The sequence below is a fragment of the Pristiophorus japonicus genome, chromosome 22, assembly GCF_044704955.1.
Source record: "Pristiophorus japonicus isolate sPriJap1 chromosome 22, sPriJap1.hap1, whole genome shotgun sequence".
NCBI classification, from domain to species: Eukaryota; Metazoa; Chordata; class Chondrichthyes; family Pristiophoridae; genus Pristiophorus; species Pristiophorus japonicus.
The window spans coordinates 46,620,197-46,632,833 of NC_091998.1; the positions used below are offsets into that span (position 1 = coordinate 46,620,197).

At 46.7% G+C, this 12,637-nt stretch overlaps 1 protein-coding gene across 2 annotated transcripts in view; it reads right to left on the reverse strand.

Moving 5' to 3' along the window:
- The window catches only part of LOC139234758 (leucine-rich repeat transmembrane neuronal protein 4-like), a 259,328-nt gene that overhangs the window by 143,962 nt on the left and 102,729 nt on the right, over positions 1-12,637 (reverse strand). The gene's annotated exons all lie outside the window — the stretch shown is intronic.

Below are 12,637 nucleotides of genomic sequence, written 5' to 3' on the forward strand. Positions count from 1 at the left end.
GAGGAAGTCGGGGCGACATGGTGTACGCTGGCCAACCCAACGTGTGCCGCACCTGCGGGAAGGCAGGCCGTGTGGCGGCAAGCTGCAAAACTCTCATCTGCCGAAACTGCAAGAACCAAGGCCACCAGACAAAGGACTGCAAGGAGACCAAGTGCTGCAACCTCTGAGGTCTGGCTGGGCACCTTTACAAAAACTGCCCCAAGCGCAACTTCAGCTATGCGCAGGCAGCAAAGAACATTGCACCAGAGGAGGAGGAAGCTGAGGAACACAACGCTCCAGAGGAGAGCCACACCCTCCCACACCAATGGGGTGATCTCATTGAAATATATAACATTGTTAAGAGGCTTGACAGGGTAGATGCAGGGAGGATGTTTCCTCTGGCTGGGGAGTCTAGAACCAGGGGTCACAGTCTCAGAATAAGGGGTCGGCCATTTAGGACTGAGATAAGGGGAAATTTCTTCAGTCAGACGATGGTGAATCTTTGGAATTCTCTGCCCCAGAGAGCTGTGGAGGCTCAGTCACTCAGTATATTCAAGATAGAGATCGATAGATTTTTGGATATTAAAGAAATCAAGGGATATGGGGACAAAGCGGTAAGTTGGAGACATGACCTCATTGAATGGCGGAGCAGGCTCGAGGGACTGAATGGCCTACTCCTGCTCCTATTTCTTATGTTATATTATGTATACTTAAGTCCAGTTAGAAGCTTAATTTAAAGCATTATTAACATGCACTTCAAACCAGTGCTTGAAATTCAATTATAAGTTAAGGTTTCATTTGTAGAAATGTTTTAATACGAAGAATTGATGGATGAAAATGATTTTATTTCATCAACAAGTTTCTTGATTAACATTCACAGCTTAATAGCATGCCATCGTGCCTGTGTGCGATAGAATTGGAGAGAATAAATATTTTATTCAATAGCATTGGAACACTTGAGTTTTATTACCACATGCTATGTTTATTCTTCTCATTCATAATATTTTATTATTCCCTGTCCCATTTATCCAATGGTAAAAGGGCCCCTTGGAGCCCTTACATGATGCGCAAAACTAATTTCAGAAATATAGCTCTCCACGGATCACAAATTGCCCCTTCATTTCTTGAAACGATATTCCTGAGTGCATGGGCCAGATTGTTCTGTGACAATAATGTTGAGGCTAGCAGTTATTGTTATTTATGCAAAAAAATGCTCAGCAACTTACAGCGGCTGCGCACAGGAACACAGGAACAAGAGGAGGCCATTCAGCCCCTTGAGCCTGTTCCGCCATTCAGTGGGATCGTGGCTGATCAGTCCCATAACGCCATCCACCCTTTCCTTGGCTCCATATCCTTTTATTCCATTGGCTAGCAAAAATCAATCGATCTCAGTTATTAATTGAGCTCACATTGCAATGTATGCATCCTGTGAGCTTGCTCGCAGGTTTGTAGAGCTGTTGAGTTGGTTGAGTCAGTCACGTGATGTTCACAAGCCTCAATAAAACCCCAGCCAGTTGGGTCTAGATCATCCACGATGAGGTATTACGTTGCGAGCTGGGTGGATGAACTGGTAATGTGTAGTGTGATTGTTAAACCTTTGTTAATAAACCAACTAGTTCTTAACAGCAATGTGTTGCTATGGATTCTTAAGCAAAGAATCCATGAAGCAAATATATTGCACACATCTACTGCTTTTATGTGGGAGAGAGTTCCACACTTGCGTAAAGAAGTGTTGCCTAACTTCTCTCCTGAATGGCCTGGCTCCGATTTTAAGGTGATGTCCCCTTGTCCGAGACTGACCCCACCAGCGGGAATTGTTTCTCTCTCTCTCTACCCTATCAATCCCGTTCAAAATCCTAAAAACCTCAATCACATCACCCCGTAACCTTCTATATTCCAAGGTATACAAGCCTAGTTTACATGATCTCATAATCTAACTCTTGCAGCCAAGGTAACACTCTGGTGAATCTGCACTGCAGTCCTTCCCCAAGACCAATCCTTTCTAAGGTGTGGTGCCCAGAACTGTAAATGGTACCCCAGATGAGGTCTAACCAGGCGCAGTTAAACATAAAAGTCTGGAATTTGATGCCACGTTTCTCCGTAAGCTTCCTGCAAATGGCATTTAATCGCCTGGCTCCTTATCAAACGTGCTGAATGGTGCGAAGTTCCTTTGCTGACGTCAGATACAGACTGAAGTTGCTGAAAAAACGTAGGGCTTGTCCATTCCAGTCTACGTACCCTTTTAACGGCGTGGTAAGTATTAATTAATGCCAAACAACCTCTCTGGCCCTGAAAATTAACTTTTACAAGTGTGGAGTCTCATTCCTTCAGGTTTTAATTATTGCTAGAGAATTAAAAATTTTTTTTTAATGTTTCTTTTTGTCTCTTTTCTCTCTCACTTAATCCCATCTTTCTTGCGCTCTGTTTATTTTGCGTTCTGTAACTGATTTGCCATTGAATTCACGGTTGCCTGCCCCTGTTAACACAGGTCACAGATGGCCTGTAGAGGGCGCTGCACTGTTTGGGTGTCTGGCTGACAGCAGATTGCTGTGCCAAACCCCACAGAAAGTCCAAGAGCAAGTGCAGGTCTTATCGTGCTCAGAGCAAAATCCGGTTTTATATACATGGTGTCCTCTGCTTCGTATCAGACACCGTAATTCTAAGCCAACACCTTTGTTAATGCTATACAGCTGGCATATGACCCATCACTCATGAAAGCGCAGCCAGTGAATGGATATATACCCTTACATTCAATGAAGCATATCAACTGGCAAACATACATTCCTTCACTCAATGGAGCACACCCAACTGGCAAATCGATGCCCCAATCACTCAACCAAACACACCGAATGGGTAACAATATACTCAGGCCAAAATGGTGCATAGATTTTGGGTGAAAATATATTCTTTCACACCATGGCAGTGGCAGCTGTGGCTTAGTGGGCAGCACACTTACCTCTGAATCAGTAATAGTCGTGGGTTCAAATCCCACTCCATGGAACTTGAGCCCAAAAAATCCAGGCTGACACTCCACTGCAGTGCAGAGCGAGCGCTGCATTGTCAGAGGTGCCGTCTTTCTGATGAGACGTTAAACCGAGGCCCCGTCTGCTCTCTCAGGTGGATGTAAAAGATCCGATGGCCACTATTTTGAAGAAGAGCTGGGGAGTTATCCCCGGTGCCCTGGACAATATTTATCCCTCAATCAACATATTAAGGAGCAGATTATCTGCTCATTATTTCACTGCTGTTTGTGGGAGCTTGCTGTGCACAAATTGGCTGCTGCATTTCAACAGTGACTGCACTTCAGTGTAGTACTTCATTGGCTGTAAAGCACTTTGGGACGTCCGGCGATCGTGAAAGGCACTATATAAATGCAAGTCTTTTTTTTCTGTCCCGTTCACTCCGTGGAGTGCATGATTATGGATAAATATATATTCGTTACACTAAAATATTGAAGCAAACATTCTGGCTGTCATCTGTTATGCATTTGCACATACGTAGCTACAATCTGTTCCTCTTCTGCTTCACAAGAACGGAACTATCATTTTTTTGAAAGATTACAAAAGTCCAAGTTAATATATATCTTATCCCTTTGTGTCATCCTTTTAAGAGCTACAGATTTTACCTGAACTCTGTCCCCCACTCCCCAAGTCTACTTGCGCAAATACTTTGGATGACATTGATGGCACAAGGTACGTTTATTTTGAGATGTTGGTACAGTAGATTAAACATAACATGGCTTTTATGTTTACACATAGTTCGTCAGACACTGACAGAGATGGCACGGCTGAAAATGAACGAATTGGAAGGGTTTTACTTTTCGACATGTAATTATGGACAATTCATGCACCTTGTAAAGCACACAAATTATCAAAATGACTTGCACAAAATATATGCAAATGCGCAGAAAACATTGTTGAAATTATTTCCACCTTTGACAACTTGAAAGGAGTTACAAAACAGGATTCTGGAATACATCAACTGGGTTTCCATGTTTCGCACAATGCAAGTACTGATTAAATTCATTGCCGCAGGGGGAAAAAGGCTATGTTATTATGCAGTCAATGGGTTGACACCTTTTTATGTCCGTGACAGTTAGAGGATGTAACTTGTACATTAGTGTGATGAGACAAGGACAACTGATTGTGAAGTCTTGCAAGACAAACTGATCTATGCAAAACAGGCACAAATTATGAGTATGTGCGATGTAATTGCAGCCTTTTCCAGTAAAAAGGCAAGAGCAATTAGACACCCCTCGACTTCCAGTTAAAAAACATATATATTTACACTTCTTGTCAAGCATCTGCACAAAGAGAGGAAATCCAACAAATTAATCCAAATGAAATGAGGTGCCTGTGGCAAGATGGTAACTGTGTCAACAGGCAGATGCTTGATGGATTGGTGAATGTGAAAGCCTTGCGCAGGAAGCACTGCCGAGCTCTGCCACTGTCTGCCCAATGCGGAGATCGGTCTGAGCCCAGTTTGCCTCCGGTTAAATGTTGGGAAAACCAAAGTCGTCCTCTCGAGTGATCGCCGGCACTCTCGTGCCTCTGGATCGGGAATCCATAAGAACATAAGAAATAGGAGCAGGAGTCAGCCATTCGGCCCCTCGAGCCTGCTCCGCCATTTAATACGATCATGGCTGATCCGATCATGGACTCAGGTCCGCTTCCCTGCCCGCCCCCTAAATCCCTTAACGGTTAAGAAACTGTCTTTCTCTGTCTTAAATTTATTCAATGTCCCGGCCTCCACAGCTCTCTGAGGCAGCGAGTTCCACAGATTTACAACCCTCTGAGAGAAGAAATTCCTCCTCATCTCAGTTTTAAATGAGCGGCCCCTTATTCTAAGATTATGCCCCCTAGTTCTAGTCTCCCCTCATCAGTGGAAACATCCTCTCTGCATCCACCTTGTCAAGCCCCCTCATAATCTTATACGTTTCGATAAAATCACCTCTCATTCTTCTGAATTCCAATCCTGTCAACCGCCACAAATGCCGTCTCACGGCGCTCCTGCATGCTCTGTCTGTTTGTGAAACCACGTCCTTCACCTCTCGAGCATCTCAGGCCTCTGCCCCGAACTCTGCCACACTGCTCCCAAACTCCCAATCCACCTCCTCATCACCTCAGAGCTCGACTGCTTCGAACGCTCTCCTTTACCACGCCCCCCCCAGCGGCCCTGCTTCCACTCTCCACAAACTACAGCTCACTCACGGCGTCCAGACCTCACACCACCAACTCCGTCACCTCAGTCCCTACCGAGCTCAGCTGGCTCCTGTGCAACAGCGGAGAGACTGATGGAGGCCTGGGGCCTGGTGTTTGCTCTGCTCAGAGATGGGCTAAGTAATGGATTCATGGATTCTGTGCTTAAGAATTTATAGCAACACATTGCTATTAAGAACTAATGTGTAACATTCTTTGTTCCAGTCCTACTCGGGTCCCCTCCCTCACCTCTTTTTCCGGTAAATTGATGACTGTATCGGTGCCGTTTCCTGCTCTCGCCCTGAACTTGAAAATCTCATTCACTTTGCATCCAATTTCCACCCTTCCCTCACCTGCACATGGTCCATCTCCGGCTCTTCCCTTCCCTTCCTCGACTTCTCCATCTCCATCTCTGGGGATAGGCTTTCGACCAGTATCCACTATAAGCCCACTGACTCCCACAGCTACCTGGACTACACTTCCTCTCACCACGCATCCTGTAAGGATTCCATTCCATTCTCCCAGTTTCTCCGTCTCCCTCACATCTGCTCTGACGATGCCAGCTTTCACACTAGTGCCTCTGACATGTCTTCCTTTTCCTCAACAGAGGATTCCCCTCCGCCGTGGTTAACATGGCCCTCGACTGTGTCTGATCTATTTCCTGCATCTCTGCTCTCACCCCTTCCCCTCCCTTTCAGAACCATGACAGGGCTCCCCTTGTCCTCACCTTTCACCCCACCAGCCTTCACGTTCAACGGATCATCCTCCGTCATTTCCGCCACCTCCAGCGTGATCCCACCACCAATCACATCTTCCCCTCCCCTCCCCTCTCAGCGTTCCGAAGGGACCTCACCCTCCGCGACGCCCTGGTCCATTCCGCAGTCACCCCCAGCACCCACTCCCCTTCCCACGGCACCTTCCCGTGCAAGCGCAGGAGATGCAATACCTGCCCTTTTACCTCCTCCCTTCCCAGTATCCAGGGCCCCAAATACTCCTTCCAGGTGAAACAGCGATTTACTTGTACTTCTTTCAATTGAGTGTACTGTATTCGCTGCTCACGATGTGGTCTCCTCGATATTGGGGAGACCAAGCGTAGATTGGGTGACCGCTTTGCGGAACACCTCTGTTCAGTCAGTAAGTGTGACCCTGAGCTTCCGGTCGCCTGTCACTTTAATTCTCCGCTCCACTCCCACTCTGATATCTCCGTCCTCAGCCTCCTACCCTGTTCCAATGAAGCTCAATGCAAGTTCGAGGAACAGCACCTCATCTTTTGTTTAGGCACTTTACAGCCTTCTGGACTCAACATCGAGTTCAACAATTTCAGAGCAAAACGTCTGGCCATCTTTGACTCTGTTCCCCCGTGCCCCCACCCCCTCGAGCTTATGTTTTTTTTCTCTTTGTCTCTAATGGCAGCTGGTCATTACCACGCCATTCACACGCTATCTAGACTAACCTTTTTCTAACTCCTGCCATTACCATTTCAATTCGGCCCATCATCCCTTTTGTCTCTCTAATCTCTCCTGCCTTCCACCCTATCACAGACCTTCCATTTTGTTCTTTCTTCCCCTCCCCCTTTCAGTGATTAAGAACGTGCTCTTTTCGAACTTTCGGCAGTTCTGACGAAGGGCCGTCGACCCGAAACGTTAACTCTGTTTCTCTCTCCACAGATGCTGCCCGACCCGCTGAGATTTCCAGCATTTTCTGTTTTTATTTCAGATTCCAGCATCCGTAGTATTTTGCTTTTGTGCTATTAAGAACTAGCTGGTTTATTAGCAAAGGTTTAACAATCGCACTACACATTACCAGTTCATCCACCGGGCTCACAACTGCATACCTCATCGTGGATGACCTGGACCCAACTGGCTGGGGTTTTATTGAGTCTTGTGAACATCACATGACTGGCTAAGCCACTCACAATGCAACAGCTCTACAAATCTGTGAGCATCCTCACAGGTGCGTACATTACAGGGTGTAACCTGGGAAGAAACCAATTTAGTTTGTAATGAGAAAGAAAGCAAGACTTGCATTTATAAAGTTGCCTTTCGCAAACTCAGGATATCCTAAAGCACTTTACAGCCAATGAAATGCGTTTGACGCTTAGTCACAGTTGTTTCCTACATTCATCATCATAGGCGGCCTTTGGATCGAGGATGACTTGCTTCCACGCCAAAAAGGGATGAGTTCACAGGTGTTTCAATGAAGGACCTAATATTCCAGGTCGTGAACTACATCCTGAAGGGTGGAAGATGCCTGTGTGTGGATTTTTTTAATGTGTGGTGGCTGTTGCACACCAGGCACCACACGGGCTTGACCGAGTTATGTCTTAGTCCAGTAGCAAGCATTCACCAAGACGACTGGAGACCAGCTCTGCTGCATGGACCTAGTGCGCACACATATCGCAGTGTGGGCTGGCCCGTGCTGCCACTGGGCCCTTGCCGCTTCTGGGCCTCGAACTCTCGCCTCTCCTGGGCCCCGATCATGTCGCTCCACGATTGCTCGCCGCTCCTTTGCCCCAATCTCGCCGCTCCTGCTGTACCTGCCCGCGCTCCAATCAGCGACCTGGATTTGGGTGATGTCAAATCCAGTCACCCTCTTCGCAGCCGTAGCCCTCCTGTAGCAGCACGCACTGCTCCCTGAAGTGGCATGTTGCCGCACGTTGCTCCCTCTAATGGCCCCGGCCTGCTGATGGTCTAAGTGCCATTAGAGGGAGCAGCATGCAGTGGCCCGGCCCGGAAATTCCTACATTACAGAGATAATGGCGAATGTTTGTGGCGGAGGAACAGTGTGAGATCATGACGGAGGTGCAGCGAATGAGGGTACGGGGCCCAGAAGAGCCGAGGGCCCAGGGGCATCACGGGCCAGCCCACACTGTGCAATATGTGTGCGCACTCAGTCCGTGCAGCAGAGCAGGTCTCCAGTCGTCCTGGTTAACCCTTGCCACTGGATAAAGACCTAGCTCTGTCGAGCCCGTGTGGTGGCTGGTGTGCAACAGTCACCACACATTAAAAAAATCCACGCACAGGCATCTTCCACCCCCTCAATTGGAGTTGAGGACTGGAACATCTGGTCCTTCATTGAGACATCTGCGAACTCTTGTGGAAGCAAGTCATCCTCGAGGGACGGCCTATGATGATGATGAGATAGCGAGGGATGATGCCATGGAGGGATTTGAAAACAAGGATGAGAATTTTAAAACCGAGATATTGCTTATTAGAGATAATAATAAGAGACTATTTTTGGCAAAGTTTATGCTCATCAAGTTCAGGGATATTAGTGTTGGCAAATGGAACAATTTTTCTGTCAAGCGCTCTGTGTTAGCATTGAGCACCAATCAAGTGCTTGATGGGCAGTATGGAGGAAGGTTCACTCAACATCTGACCCACACTGTTTCTGACCCAGACTGACATGTGTAACCCTGGTAAGCTGAAAGCTTCACAAGAGGACCCTGCGGTTTAGCGGAAGCCAGCCGAGGTGTTTGCACATTCAATTTGGTGGTGTTCCAGAATATCTATTTGATAAGTTTTGATTTGTGCACTGAGCTTGGTGTTCGGAGAGGTAAGACTGGCATTTATATAGCGCTGTAGTAAATCTCTGAGAAGTAACTCAATTCCCTTAGGAGCAATTAATTAGTTTTAAGTGTAGTGACTATATTTAGGCAAATGCAGCAACCATTTTACACATAGCCAGTTCCACAGCGGCAGTGACTTGAGTCAGCACTTAGTCTATTTTCAGTGATGTTGGTTAAGGGACAAATGTTAGTCAGTCCCCATTTGAACTTGATGTCCTTCCTCTATGGCGCGGTAGCATAGTTGTTCTGTTCCTGGACGAGTAATATTGAGGCCTAGACTAAGACCTGTGACCTAAGTTCAAATCCCACCACAGCAGTTGGGGAATTTAAATTCAGTTAATTAAATAAATCTGTTTTAGAAGTCAACTGTACAGGGCCTTAGTGAGACCACACCTGGAGTACTGCGTACCGTTTTGGCCTCCTTATTTAAGGAAGGATATACCTGCATTGGAGGCAGTTCAGAGAAGGTTCACTCGGTTGATTCCTGAGATGAAGTGGTTGACTTATGAGGAAAGGTTGAGCAGGTTGGGCCTCTACTCATTGGGATTTAGAAGAATGAGAGGTGATCTTATTAAAACATGTAAGATTCTGAGAGGGCTGGACAGGGGAGATGCAGAGAGGATGTTTCCCCTTGTGGGGGAATCTAAAACTAGGGGGCATAGTCTCAAAATAAGGGGCCGTGCATTTAAAACTGAGATGAGGAGGAATTTCTTCTCTCAGAGGGTTGTAAATCTATGGAATTCTCTGCCCCAGAAAGTTGTGGAGGCTGGGTCATTGAATATATTTAAGGTGGAGATAGACAGATTTTTGAGCGATAAGGGAGTAAAGGGTTATGGGGAGCGGGCGGGGAAGTGGAGTTGAGGCCAAGATCAGATCAGCCATGATCTTATTGAATGGCGGAGCTGGTTCAAGGAGCCAAATGGCCTACTCCTTCTCCTAAGTTCTTATGTTCTTTCAATGATGTCAAGGGATCTTTAATACTCAACTGAATCAGCAGAATGGGCCTACAAATCCTTAGTTCATCATCCCATCTAGAGCACATCCCCTTGGCAATGCTGCACTCCCTCAGTGCTGCACAGGAGTGTTCCAGTTGGATTAGGCACTGAAGTCCTGGTGTTGGTTTTGTACTCTGATGAATCAGAGAATGATACAGTGCAGAAGGAGGCCATTCGGCCCATCGTGCCTGTGCTGGCTCTTTGCAAGAGCGATCCAATTAATCCCACTCCCCCGCTCTTTCTCCATAGCCCTGTAGCCTTTGGATAGTGTGTTTCCCATGGGCATCAAAACCTACCTCTTTGACCAAGTTTTGATCATCTGCCTTAATATCTCCTTATGTGGCTCAGTGTCTGTAATGTATTTGCTTCATGGGTTCTTTGCTTAAGAATTCATAGCAACACATTGCTATTAAGAATAGTTGGTTTATTAGCAAAAGGTTTAACAATCACACTACACATTACCAGTTCATCCACCAGGCTCACAACCACCTGTCTCATCGTGGATCCCCCGAACCCAACTGGCTGGGGTTTTATTGAGTCTTGTGAATATCACGTGACTGACGAAGCCACTCCCAGCTCAGCAGCTCTACAAACCTGTGAGCATCCTCACAGACGCACACATTAAAGTTGGCGTTGCCTTTTGCTACTGATCCACAATAAACTAGTTTCGATCGCCTGGATGGGTCGGAGAGGAATTTTCCCAGATTTTTTTTTTCCCCAATTGGCCTGGGTTTTTATTTGGTTTTTGCCTCTCCCAGGAGATCACATGGCTCCGGTTGGGGTGGAGTATAGAATGTTTCGGTGCAAGGGGTGTCGCAGTTGTGAGAGGCGGATTGGTTGGGCTGGGTGCTCTTTACCTTTCCATCATTGTTCATCGGTTTATATGTAACCTTCAGGGCTGCTGACCGAGGGCCCTGTGGCTCTTTGTCGGCCGGTGCGGACACGATGGGCTGAAATGGCCTCCTTCTGCGCTGTAAATTTCTGTTTCTAAACCGTTTGGGGAAAATGTAGCTGCAAATTTTTTTTTAAAAGGGTGATAACTGAGACGGAGTTTCAAGGCCTGCTCAAGAGCAACAGCAAGGCTTGAGGGGTCTGCCATCATCAGCAAAGCTCCTGAGGTGCAACTTGAGTGTTAAACTCATTTCCAACAACCGCATGTGAAGCACAATTAGTACTTTGTTATTTTCAAGGTTATGCGTGTGGCTGTGGCGGCTGGGTGCGTTCGTACAGTCGGCTCGGAGTGAAAGGACAACGGCGGTTTTAATAGGATAGGCCCTCGTCAATCTACCACGGTGCTGCTTATGGTTGGTGTGAAGCGTGGAGCTGGGGTGTTGGTCGGTGATTGATGACATCAAGAGCAACAACAGCTTCAAATAATGGCTGAGAGTTGACCGTGCCCCATTTGTTAGATTCTTCCCCACCCCCCCACCTCCGTCATCCATCAGCTCGAAAAACATCTTCCGCGTTAGAAGTAGGAGCTGATGATGTCACCCAGCCAGAGCAACAGGGCATCTGGGACCTTGGGGCCAACTGTCTCTTTCCTTAACCAATGAGATTTAAGGATAGGGAAAGGATGAGAATTTGGGCAAGAAAGCTGAAACCCATTCATAGAAAAATTACGACACCGTAGGAGGCCATTCGGTCCATCGTATCCGTGCCGGTTGAAAGAGAGCTATTCAGCCTAATCCCACCTTTCAGCACTAGGTCCGTAGACCTGCAGGTTACGGCACTTCAAATGCACATCTAAATACCTTTCAAATGTGGTGAGGGTTTCTGCCTCTACCACCCTTTCAGGCAGTGAGTTCCAGACCCCCACCACCCTCTGGGTGAAGAAATGTCTCCTCATCTCCCCTCTAATCCTTCTACCAACGACTTTATATTTATGCCCCCTGGTTGTTGACCCCTCTGCTAAGGGAAATAGGTCCTTCCTATCCACTCTATCTAGGGCCCTCATAATTGTATACAGCTCAATTAAATCTCCCCTTAGTCTCCTCTGTTCCATGGAAAACAACCCCAGCCTATTCAATCTTTCCTCATTGCTAAAGTTTTCCAGTCCAGGCAACTACCTGGTAAATCTCCTCTGCACCCTCTCCAGTGCAATCACATCCTTCCTGTAACGTGGTGACCAGAACTGCACGCAGTACTCTAGCTGTGGCCTAACTAGTGTTGTTTACAATTCAAGCATAATCTCCCTGCTCTTGTATTCTATGCCTCAGCTAATAAATCTATATCACAGCGCAAGTCAGCAATTTAGGAGAAGACAGGAGAACATTGGAAGGGAAACATAGAAACATAGAAAATAGGTGCAGGAGTAGACCATTCGGCCCTTCGAGCCTGCACCACCATTCAATATGATCATGGCTGATCATGCAACTTCAGTACCCCATTCCTGCTTTCTCTCCATACCCCTTGATCCCTTTAGCCGTAAGGGCCACATCTGACTCCTTTTTGAATATATCTAACGAACTGGACTCAACAACTTTCTGTGGTAGAGAATTCCACAAGTTCACAATTCTCTGGGTGAAAAAGTTCCTCCTCAGCTCGGTCCTAAATGGCTTGCCCCTTATCCTTAGACTGTGACTCCTGGTTCTGGACTTCCCCAACATCGGGAACATTCTTCCTACATCTAACCTGTCCAATCCCGTAAGAATTTTATATGTTTCTATGAGAGCCCCTCTCATCCTTCTAAATTCCAGTGAATAAAAGTCTAGTCGATCCAATCTTTCTTCATATGTCAGTCCTGCCATCCCGGGAATCAGTCTGATGAACCTTCGCTGCAACTTAATAACTGATACCATTCTCTTTCGATACCCTGTCAGAAATGCCATCCATGAGACATCAAAGCAAGGTCCTGTTTGCCTGTTTCCATGGTTCAGATGGACTTCTAGGACACGTGG